The sequence below is a fragment of the Bactrocera neohumeralis genome, unplaced genomic scaffold, assembly GCF_024586455.1.
Source record: "Bactrocera neohumeralis isolate Rockhampton unplaced genomic scaffold, APGP_CSIRO_Bneo_wtdbg2-racon-allhic-juicebox.fasta_v2 cluster10, whole genome shotgun sequence".
Taxonomy (NCBI): Eukaryota; Metazoa; Arthropoda; class Insecta; order Diptera; family Tephritidae; genus Bactrocera; species Bactrocera neohumeralis.
Genome location: NW_026089623.1, coordinates 2,492,965 through 2,513,472, shown reverse-complemented (window position 1 = coordinate 2,513,472; position 20,508 = coordinate 2,492,965). Strand labels below are relative to the sequence as shown.

The 20,508-nt window shown below is 35.4% G+C and overlaps 1 protein-coding gene and 1 long non-coding RNA gene across 6 annotated transcripts in view; both read right to left on the bottom strand.

Annotated features, from left to right (window-relative positions):
* Positions 1-20,508, bottom strand: part of LOC126764853 (neurotrimin) — a 364,259-nt gene that overhangs the window by 152,682 nt on the left and 191,069 nt on the right. The gene's annotated exons all lie outside the window — the stretch shown is intronic.
* LOC126765006 (uncharacterized) lies at positions 12,759-13,864 on the bottom strand. Its single transcript, XR_007668223.1, has 3 exons — positions 13,185-13,864; positions 13,053-13,115; positions 12,759-12,855 (listed from the first exon to the last, which is right to left on the bottom strand). It is a non-coding gene; the product is annotated as an uncharacterized LOC126765006 (long non-coding RNA).

The following is a 20,508-nucleotide window of genomic DNA, read 5'->3' as shown; positions in this document are numbered from 1 at the left end:
CAATACATTTGGAATAGATGTTGTTTTTGGTAATATAAAATTGGTAAATATTTTACATAATAAAAAAAAAATTATAATTTATTCAATTATTATCTAATTCACTTTATTAATATATTTCTTAAAATATTTGATTTTAGATTTATAAAGGCACTTGACGCAACAAGTGCCAAAATGATTTGCATAACATTGTTTTGTTTGAATTATTCAATTAATTCAAATATTATGCCAGAAAATAGCAAAAAAGAAAAAAAAAACAACAAACACATTCGGGAGCTGTAGCACATGAAAATTTTCATTTGCTCCGCTGTGCTACCGCTCCCAATTTTTTGCTACCGCTCCCAATTTTTTGCTACCGCTACGCCAGAGCATAGCGCAGAATTTAATTTTTTGTTCCCGCTCCAGCTATAGTTTTTTACCTAACAAAACTCGGAGCAGAGTAGAGCACATACTTTACATTGTTATGCTACGGCTATGCTGCGGCTCCCGACAAAGTGAGAGCGGTAGCGATAGCATAGCAATAATTTTAGAAATTTTGCTGCTACGGAGTAGTAAATGAGAACCCTGGTTAGAACACATCCTTTTTTTAAGTTTCTCATTACATCTAAACTCTAATGCTTGCAAAATCTTGTAGAAATTAGGACGCGGTGAGATATTTATAAAGCGTAATTTTTGTTGGTTGAGAATGGGATCCGCTTCTCACTTTACTCTTCCAAAAGTAGCGACTGTTAGCCAGAGTTCTTTTGCGCATGATTTCCAGACTTAGCTTATTGGTGGAATTTAAGCTGGTACGGTTCTTTAACTTTTTCAAGTGTATATCTGAAAACAGTAACGTAGTTGCAAGACGCGTGGAGCTTTTGTGTGTGGCCTCCAAGTACTTTGTCTTGTCCTTATTCACCACAAAACCAACTTCTTCCGTTCCTTTTCTAAGATGGAAATGCTGCGCTGACGGCTCTGTTGTTTTCTGCTATGGTCGCCCTTTTTCTTCTGTCGGGGCGTGTGCACAAATTAGGCTTGTGGGATAAAATTTAGTCTTGATGAGCATTATGGCTATCCTTTCACTCATCAGGGTGAATCTGGAGATAAAGTGGTATCGTCTCATGGCAGCAGTACCATGCATATTTTGTGCAACCATGTCCCGTCCGTTACATTTCCTGGAGTGCAGTGATGTCGGGTTTTTATTTTTCAAAGATATTTATCAGCAGGAAAGAATACACACAATTGTCTGCGGTAAGTATACGAAACTTTCTCGTGAAATACAATTCGGCATTCTGTAGTCGAATAAGCTTTAAGTAATTATAATTGCACAATAGGAAGGATAATAGTATTTTTCATGTACCGGTTGTTTGTACCGCATAAAGCTAATCGAGGTGCATATGGAGTTATATTATTACATATACACATATGCATACTATATATTAATGATCAGGATGACGAAGTAAGTTCAGCGATTGTTCGTGCAAGCGATAACTTATGTAAATATCTTGTTCTGAGGAGTTATTGCAGATGGACGCGGAACGCTAAATTTTAATTGATATCTTATGGTCGAAATCGGATTACAACCACGTGTACTTCCCATGTAATACAACTTTAAGTTCCATACGATTATTTCCATTTAGAGTATATAAAAACATATGTTCAGGAACTAAAAAGTCAAAATTTTTTGTATACTTACAGCACGTTACGACACATTTAGCTTTTGCAAATCAATATACAGTAAAAGCTCTCTTATGCGCACACTGTTAATACATTTCAAAGCATTTTGTAATAAATTTTTATTATTAAAGTAAAGTATTCATGTATAAGAAATTAAGATTTATAAATCATAAAATTAAATGAAATTAGTATAAGACATTAGTACATATACAAAATTTAAAAATTAGTTTTGTTGCTGGAAAATTTTACGGATTGTTGATTCCATTCCACTTCCATTTTTTCTCATTTTTCACAAGACGAATCTTTAAAGTTGTTAGTTGTTGATATGCAACAACATCACTTTTAGCAAACGTTTTCAAGCGAGAAATTTGTTGGAATGCTTGATTATAATTATTAATTAGATCCGAGTCTTCCACAGCTACCTCCTCATCAGAATCATTTAAATCCTCCCCAGTATTAGTAACGCCTTCATAATCAATTTCAATACTGTCATTTTCTGTGTATGCAACGTTATCAATATTTGAATAATCCTCTAATATAAAGTCACTACATTGTGAAATTTCATTAAAATTAAAGAGCGTTGGTAATGGAATATCATCCCCAAGCTCAAACAGTTCGACATTCGAATTTTGTATAAATCCAGATTTTCTGAAACAGTTTTTTATGTTTGACGCTTCAATTTTGTCCCAAGAAGCTTGAACAAAACACAGAGCATCAAGTATATTTATTTTTTTTGATAATATCTGATAGAATATCTTTTATAACGAAGTTTCTGTATATGACTTTAAAATTTTGTTTTATGCCCTGATCCAAGGGCTGGCATATGGATGTTGTATTAGGAGGTAGAAACTCTAAAGTTATGTTTGTTAGGCAGTTATCTCTGGGATGAGAGGCAGCACTATCTAAAAATAAAAGAATATTCCTATTGCGAGATTTCATTTTTGTGTAAAGTTGTCATAACCACTCTGTCATAATATCTGTTGTGATCCACGCCTTTTTGTTCGATTTCCAATCGACTGGTAAATCGGCAATTCGTATGTTTTTAAAAGCTCTCGGGCGGGCAGCAATGCGAAAATTTTGATACCAAGAAATTTGTCCGCTTAAGAGAGCTGTCCGCAAGGAGAGCTTTCACTGTACATACATATGCGTGCTTTGCTTATCATTTTCAATACACCCAATCGCACACTTGATGCTTAAGGGGGTATTCTGGTCTAGAAGCATGAATTTCAGGTAATTTTTAAAGTGTCGTAAAAAAAAGGCAATTAATACAAGGTCTGTGCAAAAAAACAGGACTGTTAAAAAAAACAACAAAAAATTAATATTAAAAAAAAATTTTTTTTTTTATTTAAAGTAGTAGTAGTGCTTCGATACAGCGTTTAGCCCGATCAATTAGCATTTCAAATGAGTGTTTAAGGTTATTTTTTGGAATGCTCTTGAGAATATCGGTCGTCGCCTTTTGGATAGCTGAAATGTCCTGAAACCAGTGTCCTTTCATGGGCAAATGAAGTTTTCCAAATAGGTAAAAATCACAGGGTGCCAGATCAGGTGAGTGATTAATGGTTAATATGGAGTTTTTTGTCAAAAAATCAGTGACAAGCGTCAACCGATGACACGGCGCATTACAGTGCAACAGGCGCCAGGACCTTGCCTCACGGTATTGTGGTCGAGCACGACGAATGCGTGACAAAAGACGCTTCATAACACCAGGGTAAAACACAGCATTAATCGTTTGGCCAGGTGGGACGAACTCTCGGTGTACAATACCTTCGGAATCGTAAAAACAAATCAGCATTGTCTTTATTTTTGACTTCTGAAGACGACGACTTCTGATCGTCACAGAGGTCCTCACGACCTTCTTGGAGTCGCTTAAACCACTCATGCACATTACTACGGGATAGGCACTGATCACCGTAAACTTTTATCATCATTTGAAATGTTTTAGTAAACGTTTTCCCAAGTTTAAAACAAAAGGTAATATAATATTTGCTCTTTGCATTTTACGACCGATGACCAAAAGCTGCTGTCACTTTTTGATCGATAACATCGATTGTAGTTATCCAATTGTCTTAAAATGTTTACGAAATGTCAACAAGAGATCAAACTTTTTATTTTATATACCCACCAATAAGTGGCGCCACCAGAAACAGTTATATTTAAAAAGTTCTGTTTCTTTTGCGACAGACTTTGTATTTTTACCATACATTACTAGTTAAAAAAAGTAAAAAACTTCAAAAATTATGAGCTGACGAAGTGGGGGGTCTCTAAAAATTTCTACGTGACCATACCCATGATTTCAACAGTCCTAGTTATCTGAAACCAAAAAAAAAAGATTATTAATCTAGAATAATGTCCCAATGGCCGGAACTACGGAAAAGTTGGAAACAATTTTTTTCACAAAATGGCGACTGCCTGAAAAAAGTTTTTTTTCGATCACTTTTTCCGATTATTTCGAATTTTTTAAAAATAATTAAAATAAAAATTTGGGGATGGGGCTAGTTCCGACCATAGACAAGCCTATAAAGAAGACTCTATAAAAATTTCAAGTAAATCGGTCCAGTAGAACATGAGAAATCGTGGGTATCGTTCCGAAAAAGTCAGTTTTGAGAAAAACGGGTATAAAGTTTCGCGTAAAGTCCTTTGTTCGATTAGTTCCGGCCGAACCAGTTTGGATGATGGGTCAGAAAAATGCATATATCTCCAAAAATAATTTGAATTTTGAAAAATCCTCTTTTACACATATTCTTGAATAGTTAAACTTTGAAAATATAAAAAAAATTTCGATCTTATTAAATTTCTAGACCAGAATACCCCTTTAAACCGTCTGATTTATGGTAAAATTATTGATGATTAAACACACTTTTTTCAGAGAATGAAACACGACTTCGCAGAATACGACAGATTTTAAGAATCCAGAATACGGTCGGACGAAATCATGCCCAACGATTAAAATTCGAGTGTGCTCTGACCTATCCAAATAGAGCGACCCTACAATCTGCGTCAACTACTGTAGGATAAACCTCCATACCGCGATGCCTGAATTTGGTATCCCTTCAAAACTAATACGGCTGTGTAAACAGACATTGAGCAACCCCAAAAGCTCAGGAGCGGAAAGGATCTCTCCGAACTGTTCGATACAAAACGAGGTTTCAGGCAAGGCGACTCCCTATCGTGAGACTTCTTCAGTCTTCTTCCAACTCAGAATAACTCTTGCCAAAAGGGCTACTTCGGACTGAGGAGGCGATTGAAGAGGAAAAGTCTCTCTCGACGAACAAAAACCAATTAATTAATTGATACAAGTCACTCATTATGCCCGGCCTGATATATGGTGCAGAGGCATAGACGATGGCATTAGTTACGCGAGTTAAAAGACAGCGATTACGCTGGCTAGGTCATGTCGTCCGAATGGACGAAAATACTACAGCTCTGAAAGTATTCAGAGCCGGGGGAAGCAGAGGAAGGCCTTCTCCTGGAGTTATGAGGTGGAGAAGGACCTGGCTGCATTTGGTGTCCAGAATTGGCGCCAAAGTGCTAAAAGAAGAAACGATTGGCGCTGTTGTTAACTCGACTATAACCGCGTAAGCGGTGTCTACGCCATTAAAGAAGAAGAAGAGATGAAGATGTTGTTGTTCGACTTTACCCTTTTTGCACTGTAACATAGGAACGTCATGCACTAGATTTGGATGACAGTCTCCGACTGTCACTTGTGCCGAGTGGTTCTCTTTTTCTCGCAGCGCTTTCTCGCATAGTGTTCGTATACACGTGTTTTCAGTTTTTCAGTTTACATTATCTTTTACTTCTTTGAAACTCCTACTTGATTTGGATTTTGTGTTAAATTTCTTGATATCTGGTAATTAAAGCTAAAATGCCCTCTGGGCCCCCCATCATTGGGGTTAATCGGTTCGCCTTGCTAGCCGAAAGCTCCAAAGTTAAAAAGAAAAAAAAGAAAGCTTCAATTTGTAAAAATATAGATCTTTTCCCTGAACTCCCCACAGTGCAAAAAAGTAACCCTAAGTTTGTGGTGCTAGAATCCCTTGATACGAATAAAACTCTATCTCAACATTCGTGTTTCGCGGTCCACCGGTCTATCAATATAATTAGTAAAGAAATTCATTCAATCTCCGAACTTCGCGATGGGAATCTACTCTTGCTGGTTAATAGTGTAAGTGTTGCAGAGAAATTTCTAGCCTTAAAAGAATTATACGGCATCTGCCCAGTCAAGGCAAAATATCATGAGCACCTGAATTACAACAAGGGAACTGTTTACGCACCATTCCTTAACAACGTACCCGAAAATGAAATAGTGAATGAATTGGCAGCCCAAGGCGTGGTGGCCGTGTACAAATTTCAAAAGAAAATTAATGAACGAATGCAACCGTCCGGTGTTGTACTTCTTACATTCGATCGGTTTCATATTCCTGAAAAATTAGACATTGCTTGGCGCAACGTGCGAGTGAGACAATACGTTCCTTCCCCAATGCGCTGCAAAAATTGTCAAATTCTCGGACATACCACCAAATACTGCAAGCGAGCCCCAGCATGTGAAAACTGCAGTCTACCCCCTCACTCCCCTGAAATATGCAAGCGCACATTTTGCGCCAACTGCTCTTCCGACCACCCGTCTTCGTCCAACAAATGCGAAAAATACATTCAAGCCAAAGAAATTTTAAAGATAAAAGTAACAAAAAAATGTACCATGAGAGAAGCCATCAACTTTCACAAAAACTCTTCGCCTTTATTTTCGGAATCATCTCCTTCTTTCTCTTCTGTCGTTATACAACCTAAATCAAACACGCAGCACACGCAAAATCATACATTAACTAACCCATCCAACCTCCAACAATATCCCAATAATAACCCCAAGCAACAAAAAACACAACCTTCTTTCTCTCTCAACTCATCGCAATCACCTCAGTCAATGATCCACCACGCCTTATAACTCAAAACAAAGAATCACTCAATAGCTACTTGCAAAACCAATATTCACCACAGTCCAACGATCAGCCACAAAATATTCTCCCACAAGAACTCGATATATCATCTCTTACTTCGGTATACAATTCTCTCGCTAACTCTTCTTTTGACATAACAAACATTGATGACAATTTCCAGATTAACTTCGACAATTACAAAATGGATTTCCCTAACTCTTCAGACGCCGCAATGGCATCTGAGGAAGACTCTTAAATTTACCTCAAAAAAAAAACATTTATACTAACTCTTATATGTATACCTTTATATAACTTTACAACAAAACTCTTACTTTTTCGTTCACAATGACTTCCATAATGCAATGGAATATAAAAGGATACTCCAATAATTATGAAGAACTTCAACTTATACTGAAGCAATACAATCCGTCTATTATATGCTTACAGGAAACCCATATACCCTCGAATGTAGCACCTCACCCACCTAAAGCATATACAGGCTATTTCCACAACTTAGCGCAAAACACGACAGGCAAGCAAGGAATTTGCGTGCTCATTAAAAAAGACATACCCCACAAACAAATTAGCATAGTGTCAAATATCTCTACAATTGCGCTGGAAATAAACATAGGGTTTAAATTTTCACTGATATCAATGTACATCCCTCCCGACCAGAACTTTAATTCGAAAGATCTGTTCTCAATAATTGATAATATTCCAAGCCCTATGTTAGTATTAGGAGATCTAAATTCCTGGAGTCCACTCTGGGGTTCATCTGTAGCAAACTCAAGAGGTAAAGCACTTGAAGATGTTATACTAGCTTCAAACCTGACGGTTCTTAACGACGACTCGCCTACACATTTTTCAACCCACCAAAGCTTCTCAAACATAGATGTCACACTTTGTTCAGCGAGTCTTGTACCTAAATGCAAATGGACAATCTTAAATAACTTACATGGAAGTGATCACTTTCCAATTTTCACGACGGTAAATTCTAGCATGTATGTCGAGAAAACAACTAAAAGACCAAGATTTATCACCGAACTAGCCGACTGGTCGATGTTCCAAGAAAACTGCGTTTCAGAGTCATCCAAAATACCAGTATCAAATAACGTAAATAAAGAGGCAGGAAATATAAAAACTATTATTAGATCTTCCGCTCATCTGTGCATACCACAAACGAAGACAACTTTTCACAGACCCGCCGTTCCGTGGTGGAACCGAAATCTAGCTATACTTAGAGCCAAGAAACAAGAATTGTGGGCAACATATAAGAAGAAAAGAACTGATGCCAACTTTATTAATTACAAGAAAGCCAACGCGGCTTTCAGATACCAAGTAAAGGCAAACAAAAGAACTAGGTTAGAAGAATTTACATCTGCAATCAACCCCAATTCTTACCCTAAGCAAATTTGGCGTGACGTTAGGACGCTGACAGGCGATTTACGACAAAGCAAAATCTTTGTGATGCACACAGAAAACGGCATTATCTCCTCTACGGAAGAGATAGCGAAATATTTTTCTTCTACTTGGTCTGAATATTCTAAAGACCAGAACTTTGCAGCAGATTTCACTGCAGAAAAATTAGAGTTTGTATCGGAATATAACCCATCTAAAATCTCAGCTTCCGCTAAAATGATTGAAAAGGATATCACAATGACAGAGTTCGATGAAGTTGTTCAATCGGCTAAGGGGAAAACCCCCGGTTACGACAGAGTATCCTACCCAATGCTTAAAAATCTACCAATCAGCACAAAAAATAGGGTACTTAAACTTTTCAATACTATTTTTGAAACAGGCGTCTACCCACAGAGCTGGAAAAATGCAGACATCATTCCCATTTTAAAACCTAGCAAGCCCTTAGACCAAATTAGCAGTTATCGACCAATTTCATTGTTGTCATGTATCAGCAAAACGTTAGAAAAGATAGTAGCAAAGCGAATCATGTGGCTTGCTTTAAGAGATAAACACATCAGTCACAACCAGGTAGCCTTTAAAAAAGGGCAAGGTACATCTGACGCACTTCTCCACTTTGAACATTACTTGTCAACCGCCCTCTCGAATCGAAATCATGTATCAGTTTTAAGCTTAGATTTCGAGAAAGCGTTTGATAGAATCGGTGCTCACGTAGTTCTTAGGCAACTCAAAAGTTGGCAAACGGGCAGAAAAATCTACAACATAGTGAAAAGTCTGTTAAATCATCGCACGTTTAGGGCCAAAATAAACAACAAGTACTCTGATAGAGTACATCTATATAACGGCATACCTCAGGGTTCGCCCATCTCCGTAATTCTTTTTATCATTGCCTTCAATGAAATTAGCAAAATAATAATCAAACAGGGACTAGAACACAGATGATGTCTTGATTTTTTCAAAAACCAACTGCGTATCCCAAACTATCGAATGCGATGGATGAAATCCATATCTGGTCAAAAAGGTCAGGAGCTAGTCTATCTTACGAAAAATCAAATTTTCTACACATATGTAGAAAGAAAAGTGTCAAAACTTTAATTTTGTATACAGATATTACAATATTACTAACGTTAAATACCTCAAAATTTTAGGTATTATTTTTGATAAGTCTCTTAACTTTAAGGAGCATTGTAAATATATAAGAAAAAAGCTTAACGCTAGATTAAACATCATAAAGTACTTAACCTCTAAGCACAGTAAAATACACCCGGATACTCTTATAAATATAACAAAATCCTTGCTATTATCAGTGATTGACTACGGTCTACTTATTTATGGACAGTGCGCTAAAAGTACAATATCGATTTTATCTGCACCCTATCACAACGCGATTCGTAGGAGTCTTCGTGCCTTTCCCACAACACCAATAAAAAACCTGCTGGCAGAGTCTGGTCTCCCGTTCATTGGCGAACGTTATAAGCAAAGCCTTCTCAGCTTAATAAGAAAACTATACTTTACAAACAACGCGATTCTGCACAAAGATGTAGCAAATGTAGCCAAAAGAAGACGTCGGATGAAGACACCTTCAGCTATATATAATGCATTACAGAACGCGAAGGAAGCCAACATCCTTTACAATCCTACGCTTACTAAATCAACAAAATTTCCTCAGTGGATGCTCCCTCCTTCCGTTTTTATCTCGAAACTTTTAGACTACCCTAAACAATCAACGAGCCCCACAATATATCAAAAAACTTTTTCGGAATTGAAAAGCAACTCAGAGAGAAAAGGCTGGAAGTTCTTATTTACGGATGGCTCCAAAACAACTCAATCGACGTCTTTTGCAGTAGTATCTGAGAAAGGAAAGGTTATCAAGACGGGACTGCTTTTCCCGCACAGCTCGGTTTTCGGGGCTGAATTAATCGCCATATACCATGCTATTATGCACTCTACAACAGCTAAGGGAAAATACATAATCTGCTCCGACAGCAAGTCTTCCGTCGCTGCGCTGCAAAACCCACACAATAAAGAGCCTCTTATTAAAAGTTCAAGAGATCTGTTGATACAACATTCTTCAAAAATAAAAATCATGTGGGTACCCGCCCATTGTGGCATCATCGGAAACGAATATACAGACATGGCAGCTAAAGAAGTCTACCAGACACCCTGTATATACTTCAAGCTTTTGGTAAAAACAGACATCATTCGACAAATAAACAACCACGTTAGGAAACTAACTGCGACTAATTGGCATACGTATCAACATGGATACAAAGTTTACAATCAAAATCGCATCAAGCTAACACTCCCGGTCTCAGCGAGGGCAGATCAACTTCGTATTATCACCAGATTACGACTGGGTCACACAAAGTTAACGCACGAATATTTGTTAAAAGGGGAACCGCCTCCCTATTGTGCAGCGTGCAACTGCGCACTGTCCATAAAACATATCCTCGATGAGTGTATAAAATATAATAATGCGCGTGTCAGTATATTTGGAAATGAATTGCCCACAAATATGCTAAAGACCTTAGATATTGAAAACATAAAAAAAATCTTTAACTTAATTTACCAAAGTAACCTTTTGCACCTTGTGTAATCATTTATTTACTTCGATACTTATTTTTTTAATATTATCTTATTCTAGAGCATTTTATAATAAAATATAAAATCTTTTAGTAATAAGTCAGGCCGATAGTCTTAGTTACTAGTTGCCTTGCTAAATGTGATGTAATTATTTATAATTATAGTTCATAAAAATAAATAAATAAAATAAATAGATTTGGATGAAATCGGTTGGGCGATTCCCAAGATATGTGATTTCACGCACATTGCACAGCTGATACTAACTTTAGCTTTCTGAGTTTGCCCAATTGTCTATTCAAAATTTAAGCTCCGTTACGAAGTTCTGGGAGGTCTACGTTTGTATTTTTATACTTCGGAATACCGAAGTATTATCTTTATATACAAAAAGAATACATTTTTATTTTTTCTACCTTATTAGTGTAGTATAATATATATATTTTTTTGTGTTACCTCTCCTAAAATTTTTACTGTTCTTTTCTGTTTTTAACAAACTTCTTATCCATGTGTTCAAATATAATTGAACATGCATTTACACTTTAGAAACCCAGATCAGATAACATTAAACACACACACACATATGTATTGAATTGAATACTTAAAACAACCTTATATCACGCAGGATAAACAATATGCAGCAATACATACCAACATACAAGATTCTTAAAATATTATATAAGCAATGAAAATACAAAATAAAAATTAGATTGAATATATTCTCAGCTCAAGAAAGGTCTTTATTTTTTTCCCACCAATGGTAAGAATTTAAATATTCTTTTTTGAGTTTAACTTTCTTACAAATCAAACATCTCTGGTCCTTCGAGCCGGATTTAGTTCTCGACAAAATTTAAAGTCCTGTTAAAATTACAGGCAATATACAACAAAGTCATGTAATTATAAAACATGCAATATCCAAAAAAAGGCCTGTTCAAAATACAGGCAAATTAAAACAAAATAATTGTAAGACGGGTGTATATTCCGGCATACTAAAAACATAAAAATAATAATTGTAAGAAGGGTGTATATTACCGTATATTAAACTGAAGTAATCAGTTACACATGTAAGAGAAGAATTGCGGAAAAATACTCCAAATGGGAATAAATAGAAAAAAAGATTCTTGAAGCCCAGGCGGATTTATCCGAAAAGGTCCAACAAAGTCATTGCGGAATGACATGACAAATGTCCGAAAAAAATCAGATACTCTTGATTTCGATCATGGAATTTTCATATTCAAGAGGCAAATTTAAATCTTCGGAAAAGTAATGGATGATCTCAACAAAATAATTACAGTAAAAAGTGATCATATCAAATCAAACTTCTTCAAATGCACAATTTTCACAAACTGTACTTTACAGAAATTTCTCTTGAAGTTAAAAAATTGTACTTTGAAATAGCGGCGGAGTATTTCGAGAATCTTAAACATTGTAAAACGAGATTACAAGAAGGAGAGCCCGAAATTACTTATAGTTCTCTTCAGCGTGATGTGCTGTTAGAAGAATTTTTTACCGCTTCGACTCGGATTTAAAAAAACTTACAAAAGTTCAAATATGTTATCTATCTTCTATATATGTATATATCTTCTGAAACTGATGAAGAAATAACAGAAGTAATAGAGTAAGACAGAAAAGAGTTAGTAAGTATTCAACGCAGGAATTAAAGTTGAAGATAAGGACGAAGCTGATGTTTTCGACCACATTTGATGCTGAGAAGAGGATGTTCAGGTTTTGCACAAACCAACACAATTGCCGAAAAAGCGCAAAGATGTTTTAGTTGAAACAAATCCTATCTCACCGAAAAAGAAGAAGAATTTGTGGACTATGGAAAGCGGTCAACAAGTTTTTAATTTTTAAAATTTTTATTTTATTTTATTTTTTACCTTTTTACATAAAATTTATTATAATTTATATATAAATAAAAATATGTTTACTTTAAAAAAACAATTAATATCTGAAAAAACATTAATTAAAGAAAGGATTATTACAACCTGAAAATAAAAGAGTGGAAAAATATTATAAAAGACAAATACCTGAAAATAAAATAAGATTATTAACACCTGAAAATAAATAATAATTACATTGAATTTGTAATATCTAAAAGAAAAGGAAAGATTCATTGTATAAAATGATAATAATATCTGTAAAAAAAGATTAATATTATCTGAAAGAATAAAATATATTAAATTCAAATAGGATTTACTCTGAAAGCAAAGATTAATTAAATAAAAATAGTGATAAAATCTGAAAAGAAAGAATAATTAAATAAAAATCATAATAATATCTGAAATAAAAGAATAATATTATCTGATTATTTAAAATATAAAGCAAACATTTGTTTTCAGATATTATTTTGGATTGTGCAGGCCGCCTTAAACGCGTAAAATACATATACGTATGTATGTATGTATTTATTTTTGCGTATTATATTGGACTGCGCAGTCCAATTTCAAAGTACACACACTTTTTTCACATACTTACTTAACAATTGATATTTGCCGCTTCTGATGATATAGCTGCTGCTGCTACTTCCAATTTCCAATGCTATAAAAATAAATGAAGTAATTAGTTTCAAAATATTGTTAAAAAATCACATAAAATTAATTTACTTACCTTCTTGTCGCACGAGCCTCCTTTACGATGGTACGATCACGAACGACATGCGGCTTTCAATCGTTTTTTTATTACCCTTTTTGGGATTTTCTATTGTCACTATTGACAATAATGTTTTCTCCTTCGCACTCATTCAAATAAATCAAGAGATGAAAGATCATCATTCATCGCATTTAGGTAAACAAAAAATTAAATAAAAATGTTAGTGCATAGAGAAAAAATGTGTAGTTGTATTGGAATATTTGTCTCAAGCGGGTAGCCGTGGTTGGCAGGGTACATGTATCCATACATACATATGTACCTAAACAGACATATGCGTTTACATGCAATGCGCACACAATAATAATAAAAATGCATGTAGGAGTAAACTAAATGGATAATTACAAGTCATACATTTACACTTTAGAAACTCAGATCAGATAACATTAAGAACACATATGTATGTATGTATTGAATTGAACAATCCCATATCATGCAGGATAAATAATATGCTGCAATACATACCAACATACACATATAAGATAAGATTCCTAAAATAGTATATAAGCAGCGAAAATCCAAAATAAAAATTAGAATGAATATATTCTCAGCTCAAGAAAGGTCTTTTTTTCCCTCACCAAAGGTAAGAATTTAAAAATTATTTTTTGATATAAAATTTTGATTTTTCAAATGAAGTACTACGGTTGCAGTGCAAATTTCGAAATAAATATAAAAATATTACTAATAAAACGAATAACTCGCAGCATGGTTTTTTGGGGAAAGCATTCTTCCGCGTAATCTCATTATTAGTGTAACACTAACAGTCTTGGCACTCAAAATCGCCATTCTTCTTTCCTCCTGCCTATTGACGCACAGTTGATAACAAAACACCCTTTTTTATTGGAGCTTAATTGTTGATCCGTTTTTCCTTCTCCAATCAAAAATAGCAAGAAAAGTACTCATTGCTGCTAACGAACTCACAACCACTTACCTTAGCAGTGGACTTAGGGTGCTCAAATCACAGTAAAAGCACATCAAGAAAAGCAAGAGAAAAAAGTAGAGGGTATTTGTCATCATCCGCAGGGTTTTGTTGGACTTATTTTTTTGTTGGTCATTGTAGGTTGATTGGATAATTTGTTGAGTAGGAAAGTGGGAGAAGCACATTCATTGAGGCATTCTTACATGTGTACATGTTCTCGTAGCTTCTTTGTGCAGTCTGGGTTTGAAGAAAGAAAATCAAAATAAATTCTAGGATGTACCCAGCCAGCACTTGACTTGTTTTAAGGAAATATTGTCGGTAGATGTACGGTCTATGAACATATGATATTAATGTAATTGACTGAATAAGGAGGTGAAAAAATTAAATTTTCTCTTTTTACTCCTTTAAAGTGAAAGATTGCTTAAGGAGTGCAAAATACGAAAAAAAACTGGCCCTGGAGCTTTAAGTCTTATGTTGATTTATATGATAAAATAAAACTCTGAATATTCTTGTGACGAAAGCAAAACCGCAGTGGAGATAAAATATACCCAATACTCAGTACACTACATAGGACATATGACATTAATTACAAAACTTTATATATTATATAAATATTATAATTCTGTGGTGAAAATTGTCACGGTTTTGCGAGTCTTTCATCGTATTTTTATTGGGGCACATATGATAGACTTTGGCCAATTTTTTCTTCCATTTTTATCTACCTGAATTATTAAGATTTGGATTTGATTCAACAGTTTCGACGGCGCGGCCGAAATATTTTCAATTTCATGGTAATCTTCGTAGTGGATTACGTATCTCTTGAGGGTTCGCTGTGTGTTGTTTTACCATTGGCAATAACCTAATCAAAATCCCTAACTACTCCAAGAAAAAAATGTTAGCTTCAGGGGCACCCATGCTATAATGCCATTCGTTTGCTAACCAATGTATGAGAAATATTTTATTGAAATTCAGATAGAATCTTATACTGTTAATAGTACGTCTGTATGTCAAAACTGGGTTATTGAATCTATTCTTTCCTCATTTACCTAATGTAAAGATTTTCGAACTTGCGGTTGACTTTATATCATATCGGTAAATGGGTCAATATGTGAGTATTCTGAATGAAATTTAGAAAGCGTGTTTTTTTAACAAGATTATATCCTTAAGCTCAAAATGAACAAAATCGGGTGAAAACTTACCCTAGCCCCTATAAAACTAATATTATGATTTTCAAATATCCAGTTGGCTTTACTTCTTATAAGTTGTCAAGCTGATCATCTATATACATATGTAAGTATATATTATACTTTTCATAATCTCCAACGTTTCCCTCTAGGTCTTGCAAATTTCGTGGCGAACTGCATATCGTCACCTATGTAAAATGCAAAATAAAGTATGATCAAAAAATTCGAAATTGAGTGTTTCATTGATTATGACCCACTACTTTAAATTACATACATATAAGTACATATCTACAACATTTTAAGGTTCTGCTATCAGATATAACCCAGTTTTTACCAATATTTAATAATATCGTATAAAAATGGTCGCATCAAGTGTGCGATAGGAAACAAAGAAACTTGAAATTATTTTCCACTTAACCGGCACACCTCTTATCAATAAAATTGGTTCATTACCATTAAACTATATAGTGTTCTACGGCATTTACTTTTTCTATATAGCTATAACAAAATTGATTTTGTGTAAAATGAACAAAATTTTCTATACTAACCTTCAGTGGCACCCGGCCGTTAAAGACTATGATAACAAGGTTCTTAGAAATGTTGTTTTTGAATATATACATGTGTATCTATGTATGTATAAGCGAAGAATTTATCAAAGTGAAAAAAAAACAATAGAGTAATGCTATGATCCGTCGTAACTGTGATCATCTTGGACCGGTGGCGATAAGGGAACAGGAAGAAACATGAGACCAACACTAGTAGGTATTTCAAATTCTAAGACATGTTGTATATGAACATATTTACATTGCCATTAGTTTTTTCTTCCTTTTTCCATACATCTTTAGTTGTAACTGCTCCTATCGGAATTGTTTTTTATACTCTTGCAACCAGTTGCTATGTACAAGTAGTATTATAGTTTTATTTACCTAACGGTTGCACGTACCACCTAAAACTAATCGAGATAGATATAGGGTTATATATGTATATATGAATGATCATGGTGACGAAAAAAGTTGAAATCCGGTCGACTGTCTGTCTGTCCGTCTGTGCAAGCTGTAACTTGAGTAAAAATTGAGATATATTAATGAAACTTAGTACAAAAAAAATTCGAGCATGTAAATAAGCGTAATCGGATCACTGCCACTCCCACAATTCGCCATAAATGCAATATATAAGATATAAAACTTAAATTTGATACCGGGGATCGTAGTAGCAAGGTAAGGCTTTATAGAATTTTCATAGATGGTATGTAATAAAAAATCTATGAAAACTCCAAACAGCCTTACTTATAAAGTCGAATATCTCGAGAAGTATTAATGAGCGGTTTTGACCTTGGACTTTTTTTGTAGCAAATCAAATCTCTTACAAGTCTGTTGTGTACATTTTTTCTATAGCTCTTGTCATTTACGAGATATAAAAAAATGCGAATTTCGTGGAAAAGTCAGGGGTTAGAGTGTTCAATTCTGAGGAATACGTGCTATAGAAATTTAAAGATAAAAAATCGCGATTGACCTGTACTTTCAATGGAAAATTTTTACATTCCTTGGTCCAGTCCTTAATGTAAATATTAAGGTCTCAAATATTCAGGGAATTTTTTTAGGGTATTTCCAAGGAAATTTCATGATGGGATTGAAAAAAATTAGTAGTTAAAATACACCCTAATACATATAGAAGCTAATACTCTAGCAAATAAAAGTAAGCATATATGTACTATATGTATGCATTTAGATTAATAATTATATTTTGTAGATGAGTTGAATTATGTGATGAAGTGAAAATGTAGTGAGCTGCTTACCATTATGGGGCGCATTTTGCTATCGTTGAAACACTTTACCCCAACCAAAATTATTGTATTCGCTTTTATTGTCATCAGCATACAGGGTTTGTCCGGAAAGTTATATGACTGATTTTCTTCCGCCGCGACTGTACTTCGGAGCGTGCGCGCACCGACTGGATTCGGTAGAGAGCATTCCTAGATAACGAATGAGCGGTTGGTCAGTTGTCTCCGAGCACCTGCAGAGTCAGGACAAACATTTTCGCGTGACGTGCTTCTCTGAATGGTGCAAGCCGAAAATTCAGAGTTCGTTAGAGCAGAGGTACGTAATTAAATTCTGTATGAAACTCGATAAATCTGCGGCAGAGACGTTTGAATGACGTAATCACAGGTTACGAGTCATGGATCTGTGAGTATGACCCTGAGAAAAAGAGGCAATCTTCCTAGTGGCACACGTCGGCGTTTTCTCGCTCAAAAAAGGAAAGAATGAGCAAATCCAAAATGAAAACGATGCTCATTGTCTTTTTTGACATCAAAGGCATCGTCCACCATTAATTTATTCGTCCTGGGCAAAACGTCAACACCATCTTTTATGTGGAAGTCCTCAAGACGAAGGATCGATCGGGTCCGACGAGACATCACAGTCTGGAAGTAGCACCACGACAATGCCCGGCTCACACCGCCTTTATTGTGAACAGCTACCTAACCAATGCGGGTATCCCAACGCTTCCGCAGCCGCCCTACAGTCTAGATGTGGTCCCGACGGACTTTTTTGTTTCCTTTCCTGAATAGGCCGATGAAAGGCAACCATTTTGAGACGACAGAGGGGATTCTATCGGCATGCACCTCGGTTCTCAAGGCTATTCTGAAGAATGCCTTCCATGACGCCTTCAAAGCTTGGAAATCGCAATGGCAGCGCTGCCTATTTTGAAAGAAACAAAGACGACACGAGTCGGAATCCGGGTGAGATCTGTTCGTCGAACTGAGCAAGCTGTAACTTGAGTAAAAATTGGTTAAAACTTGGCACAAAATTTCTGGCACTGTGAAAAGGTTCGCTCGCAGGGCAGATGGAAATCAGACCACTGGCACTTCACAAAACGGCTTTCATAAAATAACTATAAAGTACCATATACCAGTATACAGTACTGTTATTTGGAATCAACGAAACGCATTACTGAAGTGCTTCAACGGTTTGAAAATTGTTTGAAAAAGTTAGCGGGTCCCACCTTCTAATAGACTTAACATACATATATGTATATATCGCAACTACTAAGGGTAATAAACAAAATTTCAGAGAAAATATTTTGATTATCATGTCCGACAATTCGAAAATGGGTGAAATCGAATTATAACTCCAACCACTTCCCATATAAAATTAATGTTAAAAGCTACCAAATGTGGCATAAACCCATAAATAAGTATATCAGAAACATTCAGTTTTCCACATGAGATGGAACGAAAGGTTTAATAGGAGCCACCACCACCCACTTTTTAACCAAATTCCAAATTGTTACCATACGAAGTGGGCGAAATTGAACTACAACCCCGCCTACTTGCCATATACCTCAATTTTAAATTCTATCTGATTCTTTCACTTTCCAGTATACAAATCAAGTATCAATGAATATATCGCAAAAACGGAGCTCGACTGCACAAGCGCCTAGATACTGAATATCTGGACATTGCCCCGTCGCGTAAAATCCTTTATCTTTCTACGTCTATTCATTCCTTAATCCCATTTACCTAATGCAAAGATTTTCGAACTTCCGACTGACTTTGTGCCACTAAAATTTGTTAATGTGTAAGCTTTAATGAATTTAAGTGAAAATAATTGAAATCATTTTAGACCTTGAATTAAAGCCTGTATTGTTTATATACCAGTTTATCCCCTATGATTGATTTTTCTTTATACGAGTATGCCTAATTATTAAATTTCTTCCCTTTGGTTGAGTTTATGTCGCATGTACATATGTATCTCAATGGTAAATATATCCGCAAATTGAAGCGAGAATAATTATAATTAATATTGTCTCATTCAGTAGTAAAAACAAGTAAGGAAGGGCTAAGTTCGGGTGTCACCGAACATTTTATACTCTCACATGATAAAGTGATAATCGAGATTTCATTATCCGTCATTTACATATTTTTCAAATACCATATTTGTGTAAAGTTTTATTCCCCTATCATCATTGGTTCCTAATGTATATATTATTTATACAGAGAAGGCATCGGATGGTATTCAAAATAGCGTTATATTGGAAGAAGGCGTGGTTATGAACCGATTTCACCCATATTTCGTACATGTCATCAGGGTGTTAAGAAAATATTATATATCGAATTTCTTTGAAATCGGTTTAGTAGTTCTTGAGATATGCTCTTTGGTCCATAAGTGGGCGACGCCACGCCCATTTTAAATCTTTAAAAAAAAGCCTGAGTGCAGCTTCCTTCTGCCATTTCTTCTGTAAAATTTAGTGTTTCTGACGTTTTTTGTTAGTCGGTTAACGCACTTTTAGTGATTTTCAACATAAGCTTTGTATCAGAGGTGGGCGTGGTTATTATCCGATTTCTCCATTTTTTAACTGTATATGGAAATGCCTGAAGGAAACGACTCTATAAAGCTCGGTTGACATAGCTATAGTAGTTTTCGAGATATGTACAAAAAACTTAGTAGGGGGCGGTACACGTATTTCTTGGCTGCACTCAGGCTTTTTTTATAAATTGAAAATGGGCGTGGCGTCGCCCACTTATGGACCAAAAACCATATCTCAGGAACTACTCTACCGATTTCAATGTGTACAAATGAGCATCCTCCCCCGACCTCAACACACACACACCACATCAATTCAAACTTGCATCACTAACACGCAACCTTCACCACACCACATCGATTCAAAACTTACATCACTAACACACAATCTTCACCACACCACACCACACTTATAACCCACATTCTACATGAGAACGACACACACCGACACCCACACTTACACACACATGCATCATCCTATTCAGCATCAACGGGGATAAAGAAGGACCGATTATCAGATTCCGTTCAGTTCGTTAGCGACACTATCATCGATCGGTCACGTTCGCCTATCCCGCTTCCATTCGCCGCCATCCTTTTGCGACATTATTAAAGAGTTAACCTCAACTCCAAAACCGTGTATTTATTCATCCTTTTGCGACATTATTAAAGAGTTAATCTCAACTCTAAAACCGTGTATTTATTAATTTTTTTAAATAAAATCTCCGTTGGATACAACCCCTCTTTTTTTCGGTACTGAAATTATTTGGATTTGTGGTGAGTGGAAAAACATATAAAAGGTGAGTGCACTCTTCTATCATGGTCCTTCGAGCCATACAGAAAGGCACATTGGTAAAAAATTAAAAGGTGAAGTGCAGTGACAT